The sequence below is a fragment of the Euleptes europaea genome, chromosome 13, assembly GCF_029931775.1.
Source record: "Euleptes europaea isolate rEulEur1 chromosome 13, rEulEur1.hap1, whole genome shotgun sequence".
In the NCBI taxonomy this organism is placed as follows: Eukaryota; Metazoa; Chordata; class Lepidosauria; order Squamata; family Sphaerodactylidae; genus Euleptes; species Euleptes europaea.
In genome coordinates this window covers 32,986,597-33,001,509 of record NC_079324.1, presented here as the reverse complement: position 1 = coordinate 33,001,509, position 14,913 = coordinate 32,986,597, and positions in this window count along the sequence as shown.

Genomic DNA, 14,913 nt, shown 5'->3' with positions numbered 1-14,913 from the left:
ATAAGCCTCGGCCTTCCAACCTTGCGGGAGGGGGGCCTTAAGGGGGGCAGAATGTGAGGGCCATGTGTCTCTGACTCCCCTTCCCCTTTTTCGTATCCTCTATCTCTGTTCCTTTGAACTCGTAAAAGCAGTTCACACCTCCCATGCCTTCCTGGGCCCCGGCGCCTCATCTGCTTTTCCCAGGTGCCGCTCTTGCCCTCCCCTGCTGCGCTTCCTGCATGCACTCCCTCGGGCCGAATATGGCCTTGAGGATCTGATAGTCCTAACAGTCTTACTGGGACCCGTTTGATGTTTTGTATTGCACCAATCTATCTTGTAACTTCCCACGACAGAAGTGCCCTGTAGTAGATATATTCTGTAACCTCGATAAGCTAGCTCACTTGCAACTTTGAACCCGTGTCTGTCTTGTACTATCTGAAGCCTTCAATAAATCCTTTGTTTCTGCATCCAAGTCTGAGCAAGTGATTTTGCGAAGTTAGCACAGTTAGGTTGGGACTCTCACACCCAGCCTCCTCAGGCGCCACCTTCAAAATCTCCAGGTATTTCCCAACCTGGAGCTGGCAACCCTAGCTCACAACCATATTCAGTCACGTAAATAAAGATTATGGTATTAATACACAAGTTATATGAATTACATATGTACAATGTACGTTGCTTGTTATGTAATAGACATATAATGGTGCCAATTTATTGATATACAAATAATGTTGAAAAACCTATACATTTCATAGGAAGAAAGTGGCAGGAGGAAGCAAAAAATGGCATGGATTGTCCCATGTTTTGTTCACACAGAGGAAAAACAAATTCAAAATGTGCACAGTGGGGGGTCTAAACAGCAGGGACGCAGCATTTGAAATCATCTCCATACTGTCTCAGCTGGGAGGCTCTTGGGGCAGCTTACGGAATCAATAGAACAATCTAAAAGGACAGCAACATAATATTTTTGTCTTCATTATAAAGAGCCATACTAAAAATGGGGAGTCTATATTATTAATGGAAATGATAAAAACAGATTTTTAAAAAGCAGCATAAAACACAGCGATTAAAAATATAAAAAAATGAATCATAACATTAATTTTTGATGATGCACAAGTAATAGAGATTAAATTTATCAGCAGTGCAATCCTAAATCGATGGGCTTAGCGAGACAGAGATGAAGTCAATGGATTTAGGGCGAAAGTTGATATTGTGATAACCAACGCTCAGATTTGTGGGCACCGCCACCATTTTAGAACTTGGGCCATTTAAAAATGCTGTGAGGCCCTGGGCCCACAGCACGCCATGACCAGGCAATCTTTTTGCTCCCTGCATCTTTTCAAACGCTGGATCAGTCCCCCATAGATGTTTCAGTACTTGAAAAGCAGCAGGAGGGGGAACAGATTTGCACAATCCTGCTATGCTGCAGGTCCAATCAGCACCAGTCCTTCACAGCATTTTGTACCCAAGTTCACCTCAAAAATAGATAGGGTTGCTAACCTCCAGGTACTAGCCGGGGATCTCCTGCTATAACAAGTGATCTCCAGCCGACAGAGATCAGTTCCCTTGGAGAAAATGGCCGCTTTGGCAATTATACTATATGGCATTGAAGTCCCTCCCCTCCCCAAACCCTGCCCTCGTCAGTCTCTGCCCTGAAAACCTCCCGTCAGTGGCAAAGAGGGACCTGGCAACCCTTAAAAAAGAGGACAGAACTGTGGACACTGTAATATCTAGTTTTGGCCCTTAGAAGGGCATTGACTTATTAATGCCAGGGGCTTTAGGTATTGGTACAACAAGGTATTTATTGAATTTCTATAACAAAAAGAAAAGTCAACGGTTCCTCCCTAGTGCCTGCTTGCTCTTTCTTCCTGGGTCTGCTTCTAACTTCCTGTTTCATGTTAATTGCTCCTCCCCTGTTCCAACCCCTTAATTAAGATTACCTTTCACTAAAGGTATAACTTTATTTAGGATTGCACCATAAATGAATTTCTAAAAGCACGAATATTCCCATCTCAGTCTGATGAAGATATGATTCATTGTGTTACACAATGCCTGGGTAACTAACTTATTTGTACTAAAATGTGTGCATGGGCATTTTTTTTTTGGAAGATCCAGCAATAATCACAAATCTGCAAGCCTCTGAGAGACTTTTATGCAGCATCAAATATGCAGTTTTCATTGGAATTTGCTGCATCTTTGCTTGTTGTATCATGAAATAAAAAGTAGGATTGCCTAACGATCACTTTGCCAACCCTATTAGTATTGCTATTCAATATTACTTTCTGCTACCAATGCAGGGACATTCTTTAAACACTGTAGAATTTCGCCTCCTCATTGAATTGTTATCAGTGTTTTAGAATGGTCGTCAGTGTTAGAGAAGATTCAATTGAAAATATGAGACATTAATGCTTTTGGGTGCCATCTACTGCTTCATTTTTGAGATACAGAAAGATTCTAATTCATGTGCATTGAGTTTTACTTTCTTTTGCAAGCTATTAAAATCTTTTGAAGTGTTGGAGGGGGGGAAGCGATAATGTATAACCACATTAATTATAAAACGCAATACACATTATAGCCAAATCAATAGTTACATGGATTAGGCAACATTAATCCAGCAAGTTCATTATCGCACTTGGATAAAATATGGCTGCTTGATTCCCCCCCCCTCGTATTACTTGTCTCTTTTATTGTCTAAGTTAATTCTTTCTAAGGTTTTCATTCATTTATGACTGAACTTTTTATCAAAGCTCTCAGCCAACATAAAACTTTGGAAGACCGGAGAACTCATCCTAATCACACTTACTTGGAAAGAATAGCCAAATTCAGAACTGCAGCACCCAGGTTCAAATCCTGGCTCTGCCACTGAGCTTTCTGCGTAACCATGGGCCAGTCGCTCTCTCGGCCTATCTCACAGGGTTGTTGTGAGGATAATATGGAAGAAGAGAGAATGACACACACCTCTCTGAGCTCCTTGGAGGAAGAGCAGGATAAAAATGTGTTAAACAATAATGGACAGCAAATGGTAATTGGAGTTTGTGGGTATGTGCAAGTCAACAAGGAGCTTTGAGCCATGTAGTATCCAATGGGAACTGGGTACTCAGTAGAAGAAGAGTTGGTGTTTACCTGTCTCTACCTTTTTAAGGAGAATCAAACCGGCTTACAATCTCCTTCCCTTCCTCTCCCCACAACAGACACCTTCTGAGGTCAGTGAGGGTTAGGGGAAAGTTCGAAGAGAGCTGTGACTAGTAGGGCTGTCAAAAAAAAATTCGGTACAGTTCGGATTCGGCCAAATTTTACCCTTGTGGGTTCGGTACGTGCCGAAGTCCGAACTCCCCCGCTTCGGATCCCCGGTAATTCGGGGGGATCCGGAGTTCGGGGGAAAACTCGGCCCCAGCGTGCCTTCAGAGGGATTCCCTGAAGGCGCGCGGGGGCCCTTTAAACTGATCTGAGCCTCCCAGCTGGTCAGTTTAAAGGGCAGCCCGCCCCCCTTCAGCGGGCTCCGCTGGAGAGGCGCGGGCTGCCCTTTAAACTCATCTGTGCCTCCCGGCCGGGGGGGGGCAAATTTGCCAAATTTATTCGCGAACTCCCGAACTCGCTGAATTCGGCCCCCCCGGTTGCCCGCCAGTTTTGAGTTCGGATCCGTCCGAACAGAAAATCACCGAATCAGGGGAAATTCGGTTGATTTTCAGTTTGGACCGAACCGAATTGACAGCTCTAGTGACTAGCCCAAGGTCACCCAGCTGACTTCATGTGTAGGAGTGGGGAAACCAACCCAGTACATCAAATTAGAGTCTGCTGCTCATGAGGAGGAGTCCACTGCTCTTAACCACTACACCACACTGGCTCTCGGTAGGGACACCAGGCACCCTGGAAGTCACAATTCTCAGGGCTGCTTGCAACTGGGATGCTGTCATGAGCCTCCTGAGTAGCACCCTAATAAAAATATTTCTGGGGTCAGAGAGGTGTGCTGAGAAAAGTCTATAACTGTATTAACTTTTTGGTCTCCCTCAAAATCCCATTGGCTATTTCTCCTAAGGAGGACTTTACTTAGACTTTCACTGGTGTCACCCAACTGAGATCTGGTGTCACCCTAGGAATGAGTACAACCATTCTGGAAGAGAGAAGAAGAGGAGGCACAGTCACAAGAAGAGGAGGCACAGTCCCCTCCGCAATGTAGCCCTTTGAGCTTTACTGCATTTGGTCATAAAGTGTAGTGGTTAAGAGCAGCAGTCTCTAAAATCTGGAGAACTGGGTTTGATTCCCCATTCCTCAACATGAAGCCAGCTGACATTGGGCCAATCACAGTTCTCTCAGAATGCTCTCTGCTCATGCAGAAGAAGTCAATGGTAAACCATGTCTCTTGCCTTGAAAACCTTAAGGGGTCACCATAAGTTAGCTGTGATTTGTCGGCACACACATGCACACACAAAAACTTGTTAAGGAAGAAGCTGCTCCAGAATGGCATGGGAAAAATTTTCCCACTGGTTCCTTCTCCATGTTTTGTGTGTGTGTGTGTGTGTGTGTGTGTGTGTGGGATCTACTCCAGTGTGTTAATTTGTGATGCTTTTACAATGAGTGTTTGCAATGTAAGAATAAAACCAGTGTGCCTGATGACGTCAGTATCTCACCCCCAGTTCTTGGCATATTTTAGCACTTGTATTCCAAGCTATTTATACATTTTCTTATTGCCAAAGCATAAATGATTAAATGAATTATTATAATGTCAGGCTGGGCACATTCGTATATTTAATTTACATGTTTCTTTTTATAGATTTCTCTTTTTTATTTATGAATGACATTTCTGAATGTCTTGGTGGAAAATATAAAGCAAATTAATAATAAAGTTAGGCAGCCTCAATAGGCACAGAAGTAATTTCAAACTTTATTGAGATCATAAAATATTATTACAGTTCAATACTTTGACTTTTGATAGAGGTCTAAATACATTTAATGGCAAGATGATGGGCATAACCTGGATTTTACATTGTCAAAACATGTGAGTGCTTATAGAAATGTCCTTCACTTCCCTAAAGATCTTTTGACTTATGTGGAAAGGAACATTTCTTAGCTCCTGCTGAAGCATTTCATTTTATAGAATTTCCTTATAGGCTGCCACTTAGTAATGAGTGGGTTTCGAGCATTATTTGTTTCTATTATTCCAGCTTTTCTCTTTTCTGTATTCCACACCTCCTTAATTACATTTTAACTTGGAGGATTTCTAAGGTTAATTCTGGAACTGGATCATGCACAGTATACTGCAGTTTTTGGTTCTTTCTCCCTTCTTGATTTTACCAGTTCAAATATGTGCACTGATAAAGCATAGAAAAAGGCAACTTTGATGTAACCATATGTATGCTTGAATCAGGTTTCTTTTTGTGCAGTGTTTTATTGATGTCTCTTTGTAAAACATCATACAAAAATAATCCTGATCCAAAACATATTCAATTGTATCAAGTTTGATTTTGCTCACATCTGTGTCAGTATCACAGAAGTGGGGAAAGATAAGTATTAATAAGAGAGTGTAAAATTCAACATACAGAAGATATACTTCATTACCTGTTTCAGCTTGCATCCTGCTCATAGGCCATGGTCAAGGAGTTGATCACTCATAAAAATAGTCAGGTGCATCCAAATGAATTCAGTTGTATCCATTCATATAGTTATATTGCTTTCTTACAGCTATCCCCCTATCTGCTGTTGCTACCTCCAATTGTTAAAAGGCATAGTTCATTTATGCATGGGTACTTTCACTCACGTGCACCCCCGGTGTGACTCGGTTGTTCCTTGGAGTTATGCATGAGGTTTCTGTCCACTAAAAATTACCTTGTGGCCAGCTCTCACAATTCCCAGGTCTTCCCATTGCTGTGAAATCATAGAATCATAGAGTTGGAAGGGACCACCAGGGTTATCTAGTCCAACCCCCTGCACAATGCAGGAAACTCACAACTACCTCCCCCCCCACACCCCCAGGGACCAGAAGATGGCCAAGATGCCTTCCCTCCCATCATCTGCCTAAGGTCACAGAATCAGTATTGCTGACAGATGGCCATCTAACTTTCTCTTAAAAACCTCCAGGTAAGGAGAGCTCACCACCTCCCAAGGAAGCCTGTTCCACTGAGGAACTGCTCTAACTGTTAGAAAATTCTTCCTAATGTCTAGACATAAACTCTTTTGATTTAATTTCAACCTGTTGGTTCTGGTCTGACCTTCTGGGGCAACAGAAAACAACTCGGCACCATTCTCTATATGACAGCCCTTCAAGTACTTAAAGATGGTTATCATATCCCCTCTCAGTCTTCTCCTCTTCAGGCTAAACATACCCAGCTCCTTCAACCTTTCCTCATAGGACTTGGTCTCCAGACCCCTCACCATCTTTGTTGCCCTCCTCTGGACACGTTCCAGCTTGTCTACATCTTGTCTAAATCCTAATTCTTCGATCACTTTTGAGATCAGCCTGGGTGAAATATCTATGCATAAGCCCAAACAGGGGAGTTGGATGGGTGACATTTCTCTTACAGAAAGCACTACAGCCAATTACAAAGCAGTGTTTCAAGGGGTGGGGTCTCAAATGTTTCTTGCTTTCTCGGAGTTCTTTCTGAGCAGATTCACACAAGAAAGTATTCTAAAAAGACACTTGGGTCCCCCCCACAATTTCTTTTAGAGAGCTCCGTTTTTTCAAGAAGGTTTGAAAATCAGCGCTTGTGTTTCCGCCAGGGAGGAGAGGGGACATGGACATTTCACTCATAGAAAACATTACGACCAATTAAAAAGCAGTATTTCAAGGGGCAGGGACTCAAATGCTTCCTTATTTGAGCTTGGCGACTGCTGGTGCATAGATTCACAACCAAAAAGTGTGAGTCGAGCAACCTTGTAACCCCAGGTGAAACTCGCATGTATAAATGACAATAGTTAAAAGGGGATAAGTCCATTTGAGATTTTCAGTTGAGACTTACTGCTTAGACATGTCTATGTGCCTTTAGCATCCCTCTACCTATGAACACAGTAATTTTTGCAGTCAGTTCTTGCAGTCATTTCCTAAACAGATGTTACTGACTACATGGGCAGAAAAAGCAGCAATACATGCTATCCAACACTGATAATTTAAAATGCCTCCCTCTGCTCAAATGCAAAAAAAGAATGAAACTTTCTTGCAAATAAGTGCAAATGATTCCATGCTTGACAAACAGGTCATTTTAATGACCCAGCCATGACTGTTGGGGATATCTGCCTCTTCTTGAGTACTTGAAAAGATTCACAGTACTATCATAGGCAGGGTTACACTCCTCTAACAACATCGTCTTCAATGGCTTAGAACTCTGTTTTGGATTGCAGCATTAGTCAACTTTGTTCTCTAGCATGAGAAGCTACAAGGATACTTGGCATGGTATTTGAGACAAATGTAATCAAAAACATAGAGGCTGTCCAATCAGGAGCTTGACTTGCATGTAATCAAAGAAGCTCAATAAAGGCTAGGGCCGAAGTAGATGTTATTGTTCAGCTGAGTTGTGTCTGTATTTCCCCAACCCAATTCATGTTCCCTGTGGTCACACAGCAGTGGCAGAAAATGTAATTTTAAAGACCAGAAGTATCCCTTCTGTGCTTGGAACTGTGGTGTATAGGAAGGAGGGCCTGTAGTTTGCCTTTTTGTGTTGAAATTCTTGCACGCCTGGCAAACAGTTCATGCACAACACTATTCAAAATCTGGAAAGAATAAAAACAGAACAATTGATACAAAAGAAACAATTTGGAAACAAGACCTGGTTGTTTGGAACTCCAAAATCCATGAAAAGATCTGGATGAAAAAATTGGAAGCATTCCTACTGCAGGTTTCACAGCTGGGTCTTTGCAAGTGAACTTAGATTGCCAGGTACTGAAATCTTTTTGGAACCCTTTCATCTGGGGTCCACCTTCTGAGGTCCAGTGGGTGTTTACCAGTAAGAAGGTATTTTCCGTGATGTTACTTCAGCTTTGGAAACCTTTCCTCAACCTTTCTGGAGCACTCACTTCAGCATCGTGTCTTTATTCAGCAACAAATTAGGGTTTGTTTTTTTTTAAATTTCTGGAATCATTTATGCTACTGAAATTAGATTTGATTGGAAGCTTTATACCATTGTTTATCTTCCCTTTTTATGAGTTTTATTGCTATTTTGAGATTGTAATATTTTAATACTTTAAAGCCAATGGACAAACTTCTTTAGAATGGAAAGATGGGGATGCTTGAGTTATGGTATAGAAATGAGGTTCCCTAGACATCATAAATGACCGAGCACTGGAACAACTGGTCACAGAGCCAAGAAGAAGGGTAGCAGTGATCTTGGACATGGTTCTGAGTGGGGCTTAAGGCCTGGTGATAAATGTAGATGTTGCTGCACAATGCGGGAACAGTAACCACAATGCTATTAAGTTCAGCATTCATGTCAGTGGAAAGTTACCATAAAGTCCAAAACTGTAACAATTGATTTCAAAAGGGGTAACTTTACAAAAATGAGAGGAATAGATTAAAGGAAGCTGAAAGGGAAACATAAGAGAGCCATATCCCTAGAGGATGCTTGGAAGCTATTTAAAGCCATGAAGCCCAGAAGTTAGGAATGCCACCTCCAAGTCTAAAAGAATGCCTGCATGGTTAACAGCACAAGTCAAGGAAGCTATAAAAAGCAAAAAAAAAAAAAAAAAAAAAAAAAAAAGGCTTGAGTAGAAGGGACCAAAGGTTCTAGCAAAATAAATGTTAGTTAATGATTAGGTATGCAAAAAGAGAATTTGAGGAGCAGGTTGCTAAAAACATCAAGACAAACAATACATATTTTTTTAAATATATCCAGAGCAGGAAACAAGCCAGAGGCTACACCAGGGGGAGACCTTGGCATCTATTCTGTTGTTGGTAAGGTTGCCAACCTCCAGGTACTAGCTGGAGATCTCCTGCTATTACAAATTATTTCCAGCCGATAGAGATCAGTTCCCCAGGAGAAAATGGCCACTTTGGCAATTGGACTTAATGGCACTGAAGTCCTTCTCTTCCCCAAATCCTGGCCTCCTTAGGCTTCGCTCCCAAAACCTCCTGCCGGTAGCAAAGAGGGACTTGGCAACCCTAGCCTGCCTGCTGGCAATATTCCTCTCTTTCTACCCTCCCTCCAGGAATTACTCTCCACCTTTTCTTTGCTCCTCCAATTGTACTGTCAGATGACCATACAATTAGTGTTGCCAGCTCCTGTTTGGGAAATTCCTGGGGATTTGGAGGTGGATCCTGGAGAAGGTGAGTTTGTGGAAGGGATGGACCTTAGTTGGGTACAATGACATTGGGGTATTCTTCATGGATATTTGCTGCTGTTTCGACGCTGTTTTGCGTCGGAGGCAAATTTTGGTTATTCACTGCAGAGCCATGTTTTCCCCCACTGAGCAAAATAAGCCGGTTTAAAAGAGAGGCAATCCAAACCACTTCTGAGCCGTACTTTCCAGTAAAAGAGCATTTTGTTGCTCGGATGCCCATGAAGAAATGTTTGCTTCGCTCCCCAGGACGTCTCCTTTCTCCTCCCCCAAGAACGGTGATTGGCTGGGGGAGTTGCCACTCTAACAGCATCGCACCGGCAGGAGGGAGACACAAAGCAGACTGGCTGCCCCTCTTCAGAAGGGTGATGGGGGTTTTGGCTTGGATTTGCCGCTCTCAGGATGCCCCTCCCCAACACACACACACATAGGATCGCACCAGCAGGAGGGAGACCCAAAGCAGACTGGCTGCCCCTCTTCAGAAGGGTGATGGGGGTTTTGGCTTGGATTTGCCACTCTCAGGATGCCCCTCCCCAACACACACACACATAGGATCGCACCGGCAGGAGGGAGACCCAAAGCAGACTGTCTGCCCCTCTTCAGAAGGGTGATGGGGGTTTTGGCTTGGATTTGCGGCTCTCAGGATGCCCCTCCCCAACACACACACACACATAGGATCGCACCGGCAGGAGGGAGACCCAGAGCAGACTGGCTGCCCCTCTTCAGAAGGGTAACGGGAGTTTTGGCTTGGATTTGCTGCTCTCGGGATGCCCCCCCCCAAACACACACACACAGGATCATGGGAAGAGTGGGCGGGATTAGGCGGATTTGGAGCGGTGAGTCATGAGCGGCAGCAGACGTAAGCAGCGCAGAGAAGTGCGCTGTTTCTCCCGTGAAAAATTGGGATGGGGGGAGAATCTGCACTGCCATGAAAAAGCTATTTAAATCAGTTTATTATTTGCTCCAATTCGAAACCAAAGCAAAATCCACCGTGAAGAATACCCCATAGAGTCCATCCTCCAAAGTAGCCACTTCCTCCAGGGAAACTGATCTCATTGATCTGGAGATCAGTTGTAATTCTAGATCTCCAGGTCCCACCTGGAGGTTAGCAGCCCTACCACACACACTTCCTATAATCCCTTTCTTTGCCTGATGTGGGCCACTGCGATTTTCTATGGTTCTCCTCCAAAGAAAAAGTTCGTTCTCACTATCCAAAGCAGCAAACAGATGCTTTTGAAAATTTAATTTGTATACCAGCATAATGGCCTGATTTCTAAGTGTGTGTGATTAACAACTGATAGTTTGAGCAAATGTTCCTCTTCTGAATAAACACTGCCTTTTCTCCCACCCCCAAACAATCCTTATCAACTTGTTCACTTCTTTTATTTCCATAAACCTACTCTGATACATTTGGACAGAGAGATAGCTTGCATTGTCCTTTTACTTTCTGATACAATATGTTTTCTCTTTTAAAAAAGCTGATCCATATTTTATGATAGGAGAAAAATGTTAGTTAAACTGAGGCATAAGCTTCAAAGCTTAGAATTAACATAGTCCTCTGTTGCAGAGCGATACAAATCACTCTAGATGGCGGAGGTTTCTTAATGTGTGTACAACACATGAAAAATAGAACTTGTGCTCTGGCAAAATTAATGTTAAGTGATGCATGTATTTCTCTCCAGTCTACCATAGATAGGCATCTATTCTACTGAACTGTTATTCTTTTATTCAGATTTGCATAACTCGGCATCCAAAACAGCAAAAATGATCAACAACCTCCTTGAAATCAATAGACTTAAAAGTGCTTCATCTTGGATGAGTTAGTTAGATACCAAACATCTAGTGGTTGGGAGCAGGGTTAGAAAAGGGACTCCACCGTGGTATTATTTAGGCATCCCATTTACCCACCTCTAGCCCCAATTTCCTAATCCTGAGGAATGGGAGAAAAAAATGGCCTCCACAAAGCGACAGTGGGAAACTCCTCTGTTCTCTGTGCAAAAGTCCTAGAGTGTCATACAGAAGTAACACCACTTTCTCCCAAAACTGCATCCTTCCCAAGTATTGCCCCCAAATCTCCTGATGTTTTCCAAGGCTGTGTAAAGAACCCTCATGTTTTTACTTCCTACTTTACAAGTAGGCTAGGTTTCAAGCAGCTACTTGAGGTGCATCTTGGGCATTTTTTTTTTTTTACAGCACACACAAACTAGGGATTGCACACAGCACTCCAATGCTTAGAGAGAACATACATTTTCCCTCTCTCTTCATATTTGCCTCTGCTTCACTCATGCATACTTAAAACAGTTTAAAAATGAAATTAAAATGTCAAGTGGCAAAGAACACTGACCCAGGCGATGTTAACCTCCGATGTCTGACAATTGCACAGGAGACAGCAAACAGTGCCTTTAGCAGCATGACATGTTTCTGAACAATAAATGGGGGGGGGGTGCACCAAGAAGGCAGAGGACAGCAGTAAGGAGCATGGTATTTTCCAATGATGTGGACTCCATTCAAATAGCTTGCATTTCCTGACAACCACCAAAATAAGGGGTAAAAGGTAAAGGTCCCCTGTGCAAGCACCGGGTCATTCCTGACCCATGGGGTGACGTCATCCCAACGTTTACTAGGCAGACTTTGTTTACAGGGTGGTTTGCCAGTGCCTTCCCCAGTCATCTTCCCTTTACCCCCAGGAAGCTGGGTACTCCTTTTACCGACCTAAGAAGGATGGGAGGCTGAGTCAACCTTGAGCCGGGTACCTGAAACCAACTTCCGTTGGGATCGAACCAACTTCCGTTGTGAGCAGAGCTTGGACTGCAGTACTGCATCTTACCACTCTGTGCCACGGGGCTCTGTTAAACAAGAGGAGTCAGAGGTTATATTTAGCGTGAGAGCCAACTAGATTCTCTCTCCCCCCCCCCAAGCCAACCTGAGTCTTCATGGAGTTTTTGGTCTTTGCCAGCCTCCAGTAAGCATAATACTTTTCGCTGTCAATGGCTGTAAGTTTGCCCTGTAAGAGTCAACACCCTTCCCCTGCTACTTTTTGATGAGTTACTCCCCCCCTCCCAAAAAAGTGGCAAACTTCTATGTTTTATTAAGGGCCACCGCCATTGTATTCAGAATTCTTCCAGATCAGGGATCACTAGACGTTTCCTTAATTAGATCTACTTCTGAGTTACGACAAATCTACCAAGCTACTCCCCCACCCTGGCATGTTACCAAGTCTGGGTCTGCCCTAGAAACAGAACTAGGAAGAGTATCAGAAATGAAGCTATCAGCTAAGCAGCACTGAAGAAAACCCTATGAAATAAAAGCTTTAAAAACAACAAAAATCCTTGAGAAGATCTTTTCATGATGTTTTACTGGGTCTTTTAGGGGCTACATGAGCTACTCTGCAGCAGCTAGTGAACTACTGGTAGCTCAGAAGCTGCCTGTTGGAGACCCAAGCTCTGGATTGTGGTGCCAGGCTATGGACAGCAAAAGGATGTGAAACCAGTTCCCTTGTGAGTGGTCAAATGACATAAAGCATCTGGGCCCCTTTTGCCAACCTGGAAGGTGTACCTTGTAATAGGAATGCTCGAACACCCTGCGGTTTGGCTCATGTCCTGTTCACCAGTTGCAAACAGAGAGACTATTTTTCAATGATCAGCTCTATAGTTTGTGGGTGTTTGACAGGTTGTTCCACTGTATTCCTTACTAACTGTGCAGTGCAGCGTAACTGGCTTTTTGTGCATGTGTTCTTCTCACACAGCCCTAATGAAGTCTACCACTTCCCCGCCCTTGCTGCATAACTACTCTACTCAGCAGGCAATTTTTAAATAGATAATTAGATCCCTCACAAATCATAAAAAGCAGCTATCAATAAATGCTACGTTTCAATAAAATCCTACCCTTCAATGTCTGGCTAAGTAGTTCTTAGGGATGCTAATGGCTGCCAATCAGTTTGGATCAGTAGCATCCTTGCACATGCACAGTTTTGAGAAAACCTAATACAAACTGGCTCAGCAGGTATTCGTAGCTGCTCGACACCAGTCATTTATGCACGGTCGCTTTAACCTCCTTTATTCCCTGTTTCAGCCAGGATCAAAGTAGCCTGGCTTGGGGAAAACTGTATGCATTGGCTGGAATGATCAGGGATGAAACTGTGTGCTAATGGAGGCATGAATACAGAAAAGCAATCTCCCAAGTTCAAATTAAGTTCCACCCCTTTAAATGCTGCTCTGTAATTGGCTGGCTTCGTAGTACTCACCCTGAGAGAAGATTTCCTTCCCCCCAGACCCAACTGCCACATAAAATAGCATTTTAAGTACAAAAAACAAACAACGGAGCAATCTGAAAGAAGAGGGGGTAGAAATTCAAGCCTCATTATAAAAAGCCTTTCTTCTGCTCAGAAAGAGCTCCGAGGTAGCAGGAAGCAGGAAGCACTTGAATCCCTGCCTCTTTACACACTGCTTTGTGATTGGCTGTTAGAGAAGCCAATCTTCTGTGCTTCCCCTGTTTGGCTATCTGCATGCTGCCTTGAACAGGGGTTCGGAAAAGGGTGGGGCGAAGCTGAACCCGAGAACGGAGTATGCACACTCTGTGACTCTGGAATGTGACAGGATGAACGGTTTAATTGGGGCCAGAAGAGGAATGGGAAAAGCTGGGTTCGTTTTGCATTGAAACAGCGTTGAGCTTCCAAGGAATGAGGTAACGTGCAAACTGAAAAATTTGATCCTGGCTGAAACAGGGAATAAAGGAGGGTAAAGTGACCATGCATAAATGACCACCAACTGAACAGGCTGAGTGATAGGCTCACATTTGATTGCTACCTTTGGACATGGCAAGTTTGACCATCAAATATGTTCACAGTAAAATGGGCAGCATCCCGAACCTGTAATCATGTCATGATGAAAATCTGGTCTGGCCACTAGTGGGTCAGATGAAATTGCTTTGGGGGAGAAGTAGGGAAGGTCCATCTCCTGAGACACCTGTGGGCCATCACTGTCTCTGGGGAAAATCATTCTGTTCCTTGCATCAAACATCTCCAAGAAGAACTGAGAAGTGGCAAAAGTGTGCTAAGAGGAGGAAGAGAGGGCAGAAGCATGTCCTCCATTTTGCTATAATTTCTCGGTCCAGGAGACTTGTCAGGGCTTTGACTGCAAGTGGAGGTTCGCTCTAACTTGTTTTCTCACTCCCTGCATGGAACATTTGACCATTCATCATGCCATCGATCCAATAAATAACTCCCCACTGTCATCTGTTATTTTTGTCCTTTGCCTTCGTATCTCAGGTCCTGGTGTGCGCAGTAAACATAAGTATTGGGGAAGAAAATCTATAATAATATTTGAGATAGAAGAAAGGTGCCAAACATTTCAAAAGAGACAGTCTTGCTTCGTGTGCTAACAGGCCTTTTGAAAGGTCTTTGTTAGCCTTTTCCTGCCATGCCCAATGGACTAAAGAGGTTTCTCATTACTTCTGATTCTTTCAGAACAAAAGAGTTGCGAGTAGCATTGCCAGGTCGCTCTTCACCATCGGTGGGAGTTTTTTGGGGCGGAGCTTGAGGAAAGCGGGGTTTGGGGAGGAGAGGGACTTCAATTCCATAGAGTCCAATTACCAAAGAAGCCATTTTCTCCAGGTGAACTGATCTCTATTGGCTGGAGATCAGTTGTAATAGCAGGAGATCTCCAGCTAGTACCTGGA